Below are 15253 nucleotides of genomic sequence, written 5' to 3' on the forward strand. Positions count from 1 at the left end.
GAAGTGATCGGTAAATATTTTCTGAGTGAATGAGTGAATGGCCAACATAAACAGGGTGACTTAATTTGCTTGGCCACCTTCGCTTTCTTTTTCCTGTGATTCTTCACGAACGTTGTGTGACTTAGGTAATCGCCACGAAGCCCTCAATTGTACATGGTAATTAAGACAAATGAGAGAAGCCAAGTTACAGGTGGTATTTTCTCCAGGAATAATAGAAGTGGGCTATGACATCCACCCTTGATATTACTCACCTACTCCAACAATTGCCTGGGATTTCCATGTGTTAATGACATGGAATCATTATTCAGGATACGCCACCTTTAGAATGACAATTAAGCCCTGGGTTTCTATGACTGCCACACTATGCGCCCCGCGCACAGCAGCGGAAGCACAGCGGAGTGCATTACAAGTCCTTTTCCTGCGTAGACAAATCATCGGGGGAAGAGAGCAGCCTCGTTAGGCAGAATGCTCGTGTAGCTATGTCGGATACCAAGTAAGGCACAATGATGCCACGGAATTAATAAGATATTAATACAGCTGCTCTTTAGTGCACTGCAAAGGTAATTACAATATTCTGAAGCGAAAGGAATCGCTCATGGGCCTCTGGACCAGGGCCTCAGTAACTCTATGTGGAAAAAAAATCCCCCCAAACCAACAACTGCATGTCTTATTTCTATTGAAATAATAATACTAAATACTAAAAAAAAGATCAACTCGTTTTGTCAGTGCCTTGAAGGTTGACAAAAAAGTCGATGTTTACATACTGGCTGAAACTGGAAAGCAGTGCGTTAGAACAACTGTCTTTGAGAACCCTTCCTCCCTCTAATTGCTAGCTTCTTCTCTCACACACCCTTGAAGGCAGGGTCTAGGCACCCGTAGCGATGGAATCATTGTCAGTGGAAGAAGAAATGGAAAAGACCAAGAGATCTTTCTCCACCGGAGGATGCAAACGGACCGCTAGTGCTAATACGATTTTATTTAAAGTACACTTGTTGGAATGCTTAGAATGGAAAGATAGCTTCTAGGAAGCTCTTAATTAATCTGCGGGGGGCTGGACGATGTGACCTGGAGGAAGCCACAGGCTTTGGAGGCAGCCACGCCCCGGGGACACACTTCTTGCAGGTAACAGCTGGCCAGACTGGCCTCAGACCTAAACGTTAGTATGTAGAGTCCCCTGTCCCCCACCTACCCCTGTGTACTTTTCCACACTATGCTTAGGACTGTTTAATTTTCTCCAGTTTCTAAGCTTCGTGAGCTCAGAAGCTGTATCTCTCTCACTCATCATTATGTCCCCGATATCGAGCACAACTCCTGGCCTGTGGCAGGCATTTCGTCAATATGTGTTGATTTAACGAATAGGGTTTTGTGTAGATTAAATGAGCTAGTATATGTAAAGTACCCGGCATTCAATAACAATTAACTACTTAGTTAATTATTTCTCTTCTCTCCCAGGTAAACAATTTATTAAAAGGCTCAATTTATAACTAAATTACCAAAGCCGTTAGCTATAATGCTGATAAACACTCCTTATTAATAATTATCCTGCATTTTTATCAATCTCAGAAAATTAGGGGTTTCCAAATATGGAATGCTTACAAGATTTCTATGAAATAAAGCAAGGGGCAATTCATTAAAGAAATTTGGTATGTAAAGTTAAAAGAATTTAAGGAATAAAAAGAATCACCTTAGGATTTGTGTAAATATCAAGCTCTTCCAGTGACCGAAAAGTATATTTTCTTATTCACTAAAATGTGATTTCTACACCGGACTGTACATATTATATAAAGCTGAGCTATCTAAGTTTTACAGTTCAAGAAAGTGGAAGTGGCATAAATATTCTTTATCGAGCATCCACGTAGAAGCATTTGTAGGGTTGTGTTGGGGACTTAATTCCAGCCACCAGGCCAGCGGCAGCCTCTAGGAGACACCAGTGCCCCTGTAAATGACAACCAACGGATCTGCTACCCGAATTACGCATCACCAGATTCTCTCTGTGCCTGGTTGAGGACATTCTCGGACCTGAGGAAGAGTCAAGCAGTCTATTCCAAAACATGAAAGATTGGTCCTGAGACAGAGAAATTATGTTAAATGAATGAAGGAAAAAGTAGCCCCCTTGTTTGAAGAGATTTATCTTCCCTTTGCTTCAAAAATTCAGCTGGGACCAACTCTCCGTAACAGTTGAACCCATATAATACTAAAGCTTTGACCCCCTTCCCTCTGATATCAACCTCATTACGTATGCATTTCAAATCTTTAAAAAACCTTCAGGTGCAAAAAGGAGATGGCTAAATGGCCCCCTGGAGGCCGCTTGCAGCCACATGACTCTATTAAAATGGATGGTCCTATCTGCCTAAGTACTTGGAGAGGATGAAGTACATCCTTCAAAGTGATGATTTCATTCTATAAACCTATGGCCTCCTTTCCTTAGAGAGCACTTGTCTGCGTTCTATTTTCTCAGCTGAAATCAGATAAAATATTCCCAATACCGCCTTGAGTTTAAACTCATTGGCGCTTACCACATATTTAACCATTTACTTATAGGAGACAATAGAGTTTCGTGATTGAGAACCAGGCACAAATTGATGCTCACGGCACTGGGCCATTTACTAGCTGTGTGACTCTGGGTTAATCATCCAACTTCTACAAGTCCCACTTTCTAAGTCTGTAAAATGGGAAAATCATAGTATCACCATTTAGCGTTGTTCCAAAGACTAATTGAGACAATAATTGGAAAGCGCCCAGCTCAGCACCTAAAAAGACCTCAATAAATATGATTATTTATTATTATTATTATCTTTTACAACGATTTCAGTTCTTAGTCTTATCTTTCTCAAGTGGGTTGTGTACAATTAGAACACAGATGGGACTACGTGAGGTTCCCCGGTGATATGGCTGGTTTGCCTTGCATGTTATAGCCTAAACTTGCACACATGTACCAGAGGAATGAATTTACCTCTATTCCCTACCCTAACCTACCAGAAGATAAACTTCTGTATCTTTTCAGACAGAATCAAACTTCTTAGTCTAATAGCAACTGTCTAATGATTTGGATTCCACGTACCCTTCCCGTTTTCTAATGGCTCCTCTTGCAAGCTGGCTAAAGGCTAATGCTTCGTGTTTCTTGACTACAACCTCTGTACCCTTGCTTTTGACGAACGCTTCTCCTACAAGCCTTTCCAAATCTATCTGTTCTTCAATGCGTAGGCCATATGTTCCTTCCTCAGTGAAATTTCCTCAGATATCTTTAAGACTTCTTTTTTTCCCTGGAACTTCCACAGACATTAACCTTACCATTTATGGAGAGAAGACTGCAAACCTGATTTAACCCCAGAATCCAAATTGAGCCATGTGTCTTTTGGCTGGTTACTTGAGGACCTCTTTTAAATGCAGTTTCTTCATTTTGGGGTAGGGACAGTAATGCCATCTTGAACGGTTTTTGTAAAGCTAAAGTAAAAACCTTAGCTCTGTGCCTGGGTCATACTCAGTGTTCGGTAAAGGTCCCCCTCTGTGGTTTAAATGTTTCACAAATACGAAACCATTGTCCAGCTGACTGGAGTTGAACATTGTCCATGAGATCCAAGGCTCCATCATTTACCTCTTTTACACATTTGTTAAAGCTTCAGCTTGGTCAAGTTCAAGTTGTAAGAAACAAGACTACTGCTATTGGAAAGCTCATTATTCTTGAAAATTGGAAACTTCTTAACAATACTGCATATTGTACAAGGTACATGCATATTTAGGACATCCATCAAACACATTAGGGAGTGGTGATGATGGCGGTAAAGGGAATACAGGGTGAAAGGAAGGAAATAAAACAAATCTTACAGGAACGGATAATAATAATGTGCTAGGAACTCAGAGCATGATTCATTCACTTTTTTTTTCTTGTGCTCCCGAGGGCCCATTCAAAAAGAAAACTTAAGACTCAGCAGCCCACAAACATGATCTGTAGAGATCCCGCTTGTGCTTTTTACACTTAGAACATGGACAATGGGTAATGTTTTATGGTTGAAAAATCTGTCATATGGAATTTATAAAGATCTTAAGGCAATTTTAGAAAAGTGACCTGCTCCTCCAGAACGGTGTCCTTTGAACTTTTCTTGGGATTGCCATATGTACTCCAAAGTCTGAGCAAGTGTTCTTAATGAAGTTATGTGAAAAGAGTAACCTTCTCTTCAAAAAGCACTTTGCGATACGCTCAAAGAGTTGCCAAAGAGAATTAGGTCTCTAAGACAACGCTGTGTGAGTGTGGGTAACCAATTAACATGCCCAACGCCGATCCCCGGGCCAGGATGAGCAAGCAGAGCGTTAACGTCAATTTTGCATGTGCTATCATCAATGAAAATTAAGTAGCAGTAGCTTAACTGGACAAAAAAAGAAGTCTATTCTCTCAGTGATCTGGATCTCCAGACAAAAAAGAAAAATGGCACTTTTAATAAGAAGGCTGTCAGTTCCACAAGGTATCATCCATGATGCTACAGAGCCACATAAAAGACGTGCCAGTCATACTTAAAATAGCACGGATGCTTAACAGAAAAATAACACCATAAAAATATACAGCAAAGAGAAAGAATGGGAAGCTTGGGAGAAAATTTGAAAAGAATTGGCAATTTTCCAGGCTGTCACTGCCCTTTAGGTATTAAGATGACGCCATGGAAAGTGGCCTTGGAACCAAAGCGCGTAACATAAGCTTTAAGGAGTTCAAAGTGAGTAGATCTGCTGTTTGCTATTTGACCACCAGCATCTGGTCAGAGCCTATGTGTGAATTCCAAAGATCAGCTTCCCCAGCACCCCCTGCAGGGGGCTGCCAGCGAGCGGAGCGGAGTCACCCTAGCACATTGCAAGGAAGCCCTGGATTGTTTCGAGCTTTAAAGAAATGTACTTTAACAAATAAAATAGCTCTATATTTTGTAAATCGGTAGTTCTCCAGGCATATATTTGGATCCCAAAAACTTTTTGAATGAAAACGGACTACATTGCTTTGGAGTTATGACCAAAGTTCTTTTCATCACCTTCATTTGAAACATAGAAATGCCAAAGTTCAGAATTAACTTCTTAGTTCTTTCTGAAATTTACAGTAAACTTCTAGGGAATATGATAATTATCTTTTAACAACAAGGGTTTTAAGATGGATAAATAGAAATGTATTTTCTTTACAATGCTTACTTCTCTTAGGAAAAGTGGAGAAACACAGTGGTTCGAGTGTATTGAATAGCTTTAACTAATGGTGACGCGTTTGTTCATCACCTCGTATATAAGGCTCAACATGGGAGGGGAATACAAGGATCAATGAGACAGAGTCTATGATTCAAAAAAGTGAAAATCTCCCAGAAGCAAGTTAAGATGACAACTTCGGTTTTCAAAGGGAATTCATACTGAAAAACAATTACTCAATACCTACTATTTCCTGGACCCTGGGCCAGCTTTTAGGAATACAAAGGTAAAGACAAAAGTGCCATCAGAAGTTTATCATCTAGAGATTCTCATGTAAATAAACCGTAACGACGAACTGTCAGAGGTGCTATGTTGACTCTATGTCCACGTCCTATAAATTAGAGTACAAAATACAGAAGGAGGAGGAAAGGCAAGAACAAACAGTTTCACAGGGGAAATCGGAGAGTGCTACACAGAAGGAAAGACGTATTAGGTGAGCCTGACAAGATAAAATGTCCACGAACAAATACTTTGGAGCCATTTCTTTAAAGTTTTATTTTAGAGACAGAGGAATATATGTGGAAGACAGACTGGAAAAAGGTATTTGCAAGACATACAATAAATAAAGGATTAGCATCATATTAAATAAAGAATGCCTATATGACCAATAAGAAAAACAATATATAACAGGGAAAAAATGGACAAAGAACATGAACAGGACATTCAAAGAACAGAAACTCTAAATTGCCATTAAACATATTTAAACATGCTCACTTTTATTAGTAATCCAGGAAATGTCAACTAAAGAGAAAGTATTACCAGCATGTAAAAAATTCTGATAAAAAGTATTGCAGAAGGAGTACTCCTATAAAGAGCAAATGGAAATTTAAATTTGTACAGGCACTTCGGAGAGCAAGATGGCAATGTCAAATAATATTGAAAATGCCCATAACCATGACCCAGAAATTGGTAAAACAAACAAACAAAAGGAAAACAAAAACCCTTGCACATTTTCACAAAGAGAAATGTACCACAGAATAACATATACTCTAACTCTCTGTTGAAGTATTTCTGTTTGGTTTTTCTGCTAGTATTTTCAATTCAACCAGTCTAAATCTTTCATTACATCAACTATTTTAAAATATTGGGTCTTTTAATTTAATTGCATTCATGATTTAAATATTACTCAACCTGCAAGCCTCAATATTCTCTTTGACTCCAGCCCGATCCCTATCCTACATTTAACGATTCACCAAATAAAGGCACGCAGAGATCCAAAATATGTCCTGTTCATTTCCTCACTCCTTTCCCACTCTGTCAACAAATCACTCCTTTATTAGTTTGCCAGACCAATTGCAATACCTTTCTATGTGTTCTATTTGTCTTCAGATTTTTCTTCCTCGCTCTTTTTCCAGCCCACTCACCCCATACCCTCGTACTCTACCCACTGTTATAGCCAGATTAACCAAGGCGGTAGTCCCCTGCTCAGGAATCTTCCCTGGCTCTCCGCTGAGTAATATAGAACGTCCACCTTATTCATCTGGAAGTCATGGTCTGTTATAACTTGGCCCTGGGTACGTTTCCTGATCTCATTTTCTACTATTCCATGACAGGTATTTAAGTATCCCATGATTACTCAAATATTGGCCACCCCAACTGTTTGAATAATTCTCTACACTCCTATCCCACTGAACTCTGGATCACAGACAAGAACAAGCCAGCATGACCTCTGTAAATGCTCCCCAGTAGGTGAATCTTGCCATTTGCTCCAGTTTTCTTTCAGACCAGGGTGAAGAGACTTCTGTTTTTGTCTGTGACATACAAGATAATTAACTGTTGAAAGCTTTGCAAATCATTGTGCTACAAGTGAAGCTTTAAAGAGATCCTAATATATCCGTCAAACACACGATTATTGTAATGATGACACCAGGTTCTGTTGATGGAGCCATGATGACTAAAACACTTTGTTTTTAATGAGGTAAATCTCCTTTGTGTAACAATCAATACGTATTGCTAAAGAGATCTGGGCAGCTTTATAATTGTTACAAATTCAATTATTTTAGCAAAAGTGAATACAAGCTGTATAAATATGCCAAATAGACACTTGGCTTCAAAACACTTATTTTTAGAATTGCAACTGATTGTTGCTCCTAATACAGAAGAGTTATGATCTGTAGGTACTGACCACATTTGAAAGAACCCCCATAATTGGATTGCAGAACCTATTTCCAGAACTAGTAGAATTTGATTAAAAAAACATACAAAGGACTTTTTTCTTCTCATTAATATCTAGGTGGTGTGGTATTACAATATCATACTTTAGGGCAAGTATTTATGGAATGTCCATTGTCCCTGAACTGGAGACTTGAAATACATTTATTTCAGAATTTAAAGCTCATTGCTGCGCCAAGAAGTTTACCATTTAGTGAGAACCACAAGATTCAAAGGTTGGTGATCAGTGTCAGTGGTAATAATAACTGTTAAGTTCTCCAGAGTCCAATAAAGGTACAGTTATGCTTGTGGAAGTAAGGTTTGGGGAGTGTGTTACTCTCATAAACTCAACGCCATCACAGCTTCCATCCACCGGGTGCCAATGCATGGCAGGCACAGTGCTAGGCGCTATTTAGGCATTAACTCTGCTCATTACAAAGATCCTGCAAAACCACGTAAGAGGAAAACAGAGCTTCACAGAGTTAAGCAATTTCCCTAAGGGGATATAAAGCTTTTACATGTGGCATTTAGAGGAGAATATCGTAGTTTCAAGGAAGAGAAAAGACAATAAAGGCGATCTTGTTTGCAAAAGAAAACTCAGGTTGAAGAATGGTAGGTAATAAGTCAATTGGGCAGAGCATGGCTCACCAGCGAAGTTTCCTGAAGTACAGATGAAAATAGAAAGATAGTTGTAAATTTTTTAAATTATTAAAAACCTAATATATTTTATATTCTTACATAAATTACCTTTAAAACAGTCTTGGCACGTAGAACTCATTACTCCCATTTTGCAGATGAAACAAAAATAAGTTCGGTGAAATGTCTTGCCTGAGGTTACTTATCTAGGAAGGGTAGAGTCAAATGCAGATCCTGGACTAGATCTGTATTTGAGCTTGAAAAGAAAGGGCTGTAGACACAGTGTAGTTACGACTACCTGAAGAGAATGATCAAAGCAGGCCCGCAAATTAAGAAATAATTCACAGACTATTTTCCCTACAATCTCCCTGATGATAGGGACAGTTTCTAATTACATCTATAAAAGATAGAGATTGTAGAGATGAGGGCGTTAGATAGAACATGTTTCTCTCCCGTAACATTCTTCCATCTTCTATGGAAACAGAGAAGCAATGTTGTTCTCATTGCCCAGAATTTTCCCTTGATCACAACCTCTTGTCTTCCCTCACACTTTCTGAACCAGCTCTTTGTCCTCTCCAAGATTTCCAGTTCCTCGATCCCTTCTTCCCTTGTTTATCAGTCCTCCCCATCCTCACTGCCCCCACTCCCCAGGCAGTGGTCTTCCTGACCCCCTAACCCAGCCATAAACCATGGTTTCCTCTTTCAGGTTTGTCCTTCTTAGCTCCCTTCATTCCCTTGGTGTTATACCACAGATACCTTGCTGACACCTTGCCCTCAATACAGCAGAGCATCTGTTTGCTTTGCTTTTCTTTGGTCTACAAAGCGTTTTTAGTACTCTAAATGCGATCATTGAAACCACTCTTTACGCTTCAGTTTACAACATTGTTCCACGATTCTTTCAGTCATCGTAAGCCTATTCCTTATCTATCTTCCATGAAGACTGCTATACATTTGTTTCCAAGCCCCAAACCTCCCCCTTTAGTCTTAGCAACTTATACTTTTCAATTTCCCTGAGAAAGATCATCTCTTATGAAGTTCTTTAGCGTCTCATCTCTGCACTTTCAAACTCCATTCATTTGCCTACCTTCCCCCTCTTCATCCTCACCTTTGACACCATCTTGGACCTAACTTCTTCTTGTGCTCTTTACCTTCATTTCCCTATTTTTGTAGATTATTGCTCTTCTCTTTTGCACATTTTTAATCTCTCTCTTTCTCTCCTGGCTCCTTTTTCTTGGTGTATAAATAGGTTCAATTTCCCTTGACTCAGAAACAAAACAAACGTTGCTTCACACCCACCTTCCTCTACATCTCAGAAATCATCATGTCTTGTGAACTCTGTCTTGCTACCTACTTCCACCAACCCTATTCTCTCACAACTTAGAGACTGTTCTATTAAGTCACCACTCGTTTCCTAATTACCAAATAAACTGACCTTTTCTCAGATTCTCAGGACATCTAACACTGTTCAACTGTCTTTATAAATCATAGTTTCTCAACCTCGGCACTAGGGAGACTTTTAAGCCGGGTAAATCTTTGTTGCTGGGGTGTCCTGTGCACCATAGGGCGCTTAGCAACATCCCTGGCCTCCCCCACTGGACGCCAGCAGCACGCCCCCCAGTGGCAGCAATCGGCAATCTCTCTAGACACTGCCAAACGTCCCTGAGGGCCAAAACTTCCTCAGGTTAAGGACCCCTGTGTCAAGGATGTCCTCTGTGGGCTTCCCCAATTTGCACTAACCTGGTTGTTTTCTATTTAACTGATGCACCTTAGAAGCCCGTTTAATTGTCTTCTCTTCTTCCAATCACCCTGAACCTCATGGCCCCAAAGTTCTTTAACAGATGTTCACTCTCCCTCTCACCTTCCCCCATCCCATCCACTCAGAGGTCTTGAAGTTGCACCTGAGTGCTGATAACACAAACACCTACATTTTATTAAAGTTTTGATTTCTTTCCTGGGGTCCCCCCTGAACCCTCTGTCTGCTAACCAATAGAAATATTTGTGTGTTGAGGATCTGCTAGGCAAATGGCATCGTGCTAAGCACTGTCGAAGAAAGCATTTCAAAATCTGGTGGAAGAGGCATAAATAATTAAGTTGCAAAAGTCTGCAAAGCTAGTTTGTGGCAGAGGTGAGAGTAGGACTCAGGTCCTCTGACTCTCATTTCAGTATTTTTTCTCTTTGCATTTAAAAAGGAAAACACAACCATACTTTCTATCACCTTAAATATATAGTGAAGTATCATCGTACTATCTCATCCTGTCATCTTTTCCCCCCTAATTAGACAAATAAAATATGCATAAAGAGATAAGAGAAAATTTATGAGGCTACTTCTGAGAATGTACATTTTTGTCTTACGAGGATGCATAATGCATTAGCTTAAGGTCCAGAAATACATTTAAAAAAAATTGGGTCAGAAAGCAGACCTATGTGGGTGGTAAGGGCACAGAAAGATTTAGGAAATATAGCATAGCCGTGGAAGAGTGGGCTCAGGTGGCGTTTCCAAATGCAGGCACCCGAGGACCACAGAAAGATACAGGCCGGGCTCCAGGGCATGATTACGAGTGTGTGGGATGAACAGATTAAGGACTGCGTGAATGAACTCACTGGACACTTCTGTCAGGTACAACTGTTCTTCCTACCTAAACAGATGTGGGAGAGTCCTGGCTGCCTACTTAGACCATTTACTAAAGAATTATAATCTAGAGTGATTTAAAATAACTGGAAAAGAGGAAGAAGAGGGGAAGAGCCGAATTAAATTTTCGTTCCCTGTTGCCAGTTTACATGATGAGCGTAGTTTGAAGACGATAGTATAATCGTCAATTTATTATACGACAGTATATATATAGTTTAGTAGTATCATTAGTGTGCACAATTTTTATATATTTCAAAAGTCTAGTTTTTGAGAAGTACATTTAAAATGTCCTTAATAAAAAAATTTGCTAATTTCTCATTTTGTCAAATCTTGTTTTTGAATAATGCTTTTGCATTAATAAATGAAGAAAAACCATCCACAGCTCCATACATGATAAAGTCAAGCAGCGATATTTGAGTCTTCTCATAACTTTTTATTATGCATTCAGAGTATGGGCACATAACTCATGATAATAAGTGTTTGCTGGCTTTTTTTGTTGTCGTTTTTCCCAGGCATGTTAATATTGGCGACTGAGATGCATTTAATAGACAAACATTTACATTTTAAAAACAGCTTATAGGGAAGAATCCAAGCCCTACCTTTTACTGTTGCTTTTTCACTCACAGATACATTAATCATCAGCCCCAAACTGAAAAAAAAGAAAACGAAACAATCTTTTCCTGCATTATCCCAAATATAATTGCTTTTGGTGAACAGAGTTATCTATTCACAGCTGATCTTTCATAAAACAGGGTATTTAAAGCATTTGTGAGCTAGTTCCACTTTCATTATTTGTTTAATACATTAGAGTTCTATATGTGCCAAAATAACTTGCCGAATTGCTCTGCCACGGAGATGAAGTCAGCTACAACACAGACACTGCACTTCAGACGGCTTACAGACGGGGCCCAGGATGCCCAGAGTCCACGGACAACGGATCGAGTGGAGATTTTCAGGGAAGCTTCATTTTTCAGGGGGTACAATTGAAAGGCTTTTGTTGCTAAGACGGAGCATTTTGGTGCTTTAATGGGGCACCCCATATCCTGTTGCTCCACGGGTCAAGCTGCTCCTCATCTGAGCTGATCTGGCTCTCGCACCGGGATGGGACAAGATCCGCTGCTCCGAATTGAGACTAAAGCATAGTGTAAACGGAAGGCCAGGTAATAGGCCTCAAGGTAGCTGCAGCCCTAGGTGGGTGCAGAGAATGGGAAGTACTGAAGAAGTAAGATCCAGGGCTCAGAATCAGAGGCTGTAGGTTCTAGTCCTGGCTTCACCATAATGAGTTGGCCTAACACAGTGTCCGGTGCTTAGCAGATGCTTAATAAATGAACGACCCCTTGCAAATCTTTCAAACTGTTGATGGCAAGATTCCCAGTATGGCTTCTTTTACACTCTCAGATTGTTATGGTGAGAATCAACCAACCAACTCATCAGTCAATCAATGTCAATGCTCTATGTGAGAGTCCTTTGAGAACTCTCAACTGGTGCTATTATTTCTATAAAATGATCATTACCGTCAGCATTACTGCCACATATAGGAAGAGGACGAGTACCAATAGTCAATAAGAAAGAGAATTAAAAAATCCACCAAGGCTATGGTCTATCACCTAGCAATTTGGGCAAAGATGGAATCATAGATTTTAGCCAGGCCAGTGACCAACTGGACTGAACCAAGTGACTCATTTCAGTAAGTTCAGACCTCTAGAAAGTACTCAGACTAGAAATGACCCTCCAAACACTGAACTCCAAGTTTGAGATTACCGAAAGTTTTGCAGCTGTTCTAGGAAAAGAATGTGTTGGCCAAGGCTATTAAAAAGCCAGTCTTACATTTAATAATACTGAATTCCATATTTTTAAAAAGATGTTATTTATTTATTTATTTGAGAGAGACAGAGAAAGAGAGCGCGTGCAAGCAGCGGGGGAGGGGCAGAGGGAGAGGGAGAAGTCAACTCCATGCTGAGCAGGGAGCCCAAAGTGGGGCTCCACGTGGGGCTTGATCACAGGACCCTACCATCATGACCCGAGCTGAAGGCAGACGCCTAACCCACTGAGCACCCCGGTGCCCCATGAATTGCGTATTTGAAAGTAACTAAGAAAGTAGATCTTAAAAGTTCTCATCACAAGAAAAAAAGTTTTCATAATATGTATGGTGATGAACGTTAACTATACTTATTGTGGTAATCATTTTGCAACATTACCGAATCACTCTGTTGTACGCCTGAAAACAATATACTGTTATATGTCAATTACACCTCAATAAAAAAAAATTAAAAGCCAGTCTTTGCTTAAGTGACCCCAAATGTAGTGATGCAGAAACCAATGCCTAGCTCTCCAGTCCTGTGCCTTATATTCTTGGACATTATATTTGAGGAAATTGTATCCAAAAAAATTCATGTAGCTACTTTGATTTTTCCCTTCCCAATTCCATTTCTGTCAAACAATAAGAATAGAAATGTATTTGTTTAGCTTTTCTTTGTTTGTGTTTAATTATCTGTGTGATTTGGGAAAATTTATTTATTTGTGTCTGATTTTCTTCATCTGTAAATATGAGACATTGTGTCAGTTGATGCCTACAGTTACTATTAACTCTAATTCAGGCTAACAGTCTATGAAATCAGTAATTCTAAGAAGATATCAACACCAACATTTCTAATTCATGCCATTTTAACTCAGATTTCCATTTAAAATATCTCCCCTTTTTACCACCATGAAGCCTGGTACACAAGACACTCGAATGTGTTCTAAGCCAACAGATAAGATCATTTACATAAACCAAAAGAAAAATGGTTTATTAAAATGCTTTCACAGTGCCCTATCCCCAGATCCTCTATTATGCACTTCTACCTTCCATCAACTTTCTAATTAAAAAAAAGACAAAATGCCAAACTTCTAATAATGGATTAAAAAAAGTGTCAAAGAATTTATAGAGGTAATAAGCATATGCCTTAACCTTTTAATAAAAATTAGTTTCAAATTGACAGAACAGTGGTAAAGCAGTGCACGAGAAGAAATTGGAAATTATTTTTACTTGGATTAAAAAGTCACACCAGGGATTAGTTATTGCCCATTTGTTCATTTGCAAATTAAGTCTCCTATATGTAGTTTCAGTATCTCCCCAAATGAGCTTTAAAGTGCAAAAATACACAGGAATGTGTACAATAATATTTCTTTGGTAAATATCAAGAAGGGAACATTTACATCTTATGTGCACTGTTATATTTCTATATTTCTTTGAAGCAAACATAACAATGCTACTTAATGCTACTTATCATTTTTAATCCCCAAACTTATTTTGAAAACAAGAATACCAAATGACTCTTGTTTGGAAATCACAGGAAAATATGTTCATAAAGCATTTAAGATGAATTATTACAGTAAGTCTGTTGTAAAAACAGTATACTTTATGGGTCAGAATGACATAGACTATTTATCTTCGTCACAAGAAAGAGTCTCTGTGAATTAGTTATGGTGTGAGCTCTCTAGAGCAATCAATTCTCTCCTCACTTGTGGGATAAATATTTTTTACTGCAGTCACCATGCATTCTCGTAGACTGCTAAGGGCTTCACATGGCTTTCAGGTTCATGGGTATATAAATTTATTTCTATGGGTGTAGCCCCTCATGATATGCATACTATGTTAAGCAGAAATTTGCAGATTTATTCCCAAATAAATGCAGAATGTCAAGAAATAAAAAAATATATATATTTGTTTTATTGTCCTGTCAAATATTTTGCCTTCTCATTTAGTCAAATAATGTGCATCAAGACACTTCAGCAAGATTAAATATCTGCCTCTTAGGAGATCAGACTAAAGCATGCTAAAGTTGAATCTCCCATCTTTCCTACTCAGAAAATCATTTATAAACTCCTCAGGCCCACCTGTGTTCACTAGAGAAAGAAACAATCCAACAAAGAATCCAGCCGTGGTGTAAATGGACCTGTTTAATAGAGAGTCAAAAGATTCCTAACAGCCTGGGTCCCTTGCCTGCTCTTGCCCGCATTCTTTCTTAAAGGGTCTCCATTTGATTGCAAAATAAATGCAGGATATTGAAATTTGATAAATATTCTAACATGTTTCTAATATTGCAGAAACTCTGTATTTAACAATTTACATCGTTCTTTCCTCAGCATACATCCTTTTATAATTCTTGAGATTATTAGGATAAAGAAGGTAACAAATACACTCAGAATGGTCTACATGAGTCAAATATCAACTAATCAATGACTTTGACATCTGAAATGTCCCAATGCTTGACTTCCTATAAGTGAAACATCTGACTCTTTTTCACTTTATATTAAACTGTTTGGCATGGTACAACAATAGCTGTGAAAGAAGAATCCCGGGAAAGGAATTGCAAGTAGAATTAAATGACATTGAAGAGTTTCCACATTACATTTCTTAACGGACATTGTGTCTGACTCTCATTATCTTTATGTTCATTTCTCCAGAGCCTGACTTGTGTTAATGCTTTTAGTTGTTGCTGATATTAGCACTGTTTTTGAATGACGGGAATTTCCTGATGTGGTTTTCTATTTACAGAGTAGTGATTCTATTTTCTTTAACATTTTTAATGACTACAAATAGAAAGATTGTAGCAGTCAGTTGATCTGTAAGTCCCGGTG

The 15253-nt window shown here is 38.9% G+C and overlaps 1 protein-coding gene across 1 annotated transcript in view; it reads right to left on the reverse strand.

Annotated features, from left to right (window-relative positions):
* GPC6 (glypican 6) overlaps window positions 1-15253 on the reverse strand; it is a 1044505-nt gene that overhangs the window by 263274 nt on the left and 765978 nt on the right. The window lies entirely within an intron of this gene.

The sequence above is a fragment of the Ursus americanus genome, chromosome 10 (assembly GCF_024610735.1).
Source record: "Ursus americanus isolate L20-20 chromosome 10, mUrsAme1.1.p, whole genome shotgun sequence".
NCBI classification, from domain to species: domain Eukaryota; kingdom Metazoa; phylum Chordata; class Mammalia; order Carnivora; family Ursidae; genus Ursus; species Ursus americanus.